Source organism: Gavialis gangeticus, unplaced genomic scaffold, assembly GCF_001723915.1.
Source record: "Gavialis gangeticus isolate Ggan-Ray unplaced genomic scaffold, GavGan_comp1, whole genome shotgun sequence".
Classification (NCBI taxonomy): Eukaryota; Metazoa; Chordata; order Crocodylia; family Gavialidae; genus Gavialis; species Gavialis gangeticus.
Genome location: NW_017729032.1, coordinates 59,592,647 through 59,593,432, shown reverse-complemented (window position 1 = coordinate 59,593,432; position 786 = coordinate 59,592,647).

Below are 786 nucleotides of genomic sequence, written 5' to 3'. Positions count from 1 at the left end.
AACTACTTCACAGTTAGGGCGGCTAGGAGCTGGAACCAACTTCCAAGGGAAGTGGTGCTGGCCCCTACCCTGGGGGTCTTTAAGAAGAGGCTGGATGCCTACCTGGCTGGACTCATTTGAGTCCCGTTTCTGTTTTGGGGTTTTGTTGTTCTCCCGCCCTGGCGGGGGTCGGGCTAGAAGATCTACTAGGTCCCTTCCGACCCTAAATCTATCTATCTATGCCCCCCTCCATGCCCTCCCAGGGGGCGTCCAGCAGTGGGAACTGTCCCCCCACCCCAAAGACATGCTGCAGCTCCCGTGCCCTGCCCCGCTCCACCCAGTGTCTGCCCCAGCCTTTGCCCCACTCCCTCCCTTACCATGGAGAGCATTGATCTTTCTGCCCCCCAGGCCTCTCCTCCCATCACAACAGACTTACCAGCTGCATGCAGCTGTATCAGAAATTGGGTCGGTGTCGGCTGATAGATCTCTTCAAAAATCACCTATCATTATCAGCCTCCAAAAATATTGGTGCACCCATACTAATTTGGCTTCAGGATTTTGAACTGAGCCTGGAATACCTCATGGCAATTTGGAAAAGCTCATAGCTCTGCGGTGTCTTAAACCATCAAAGTTTACATTTTGAAAGGCCCTGGAATTTTTTCAGTCTTGGTTATGGAATGTCCTGATTGAAATCCCCTGGCGGTATGTAGCCCTTGCAACTCCAGCTTAAGTCAGTGCGGATCAGTGAACGCCTACTTCCTCTCAAATTGGGTCGACAGTTCATTTTAGGCTGGCAGCTGCTGTGTG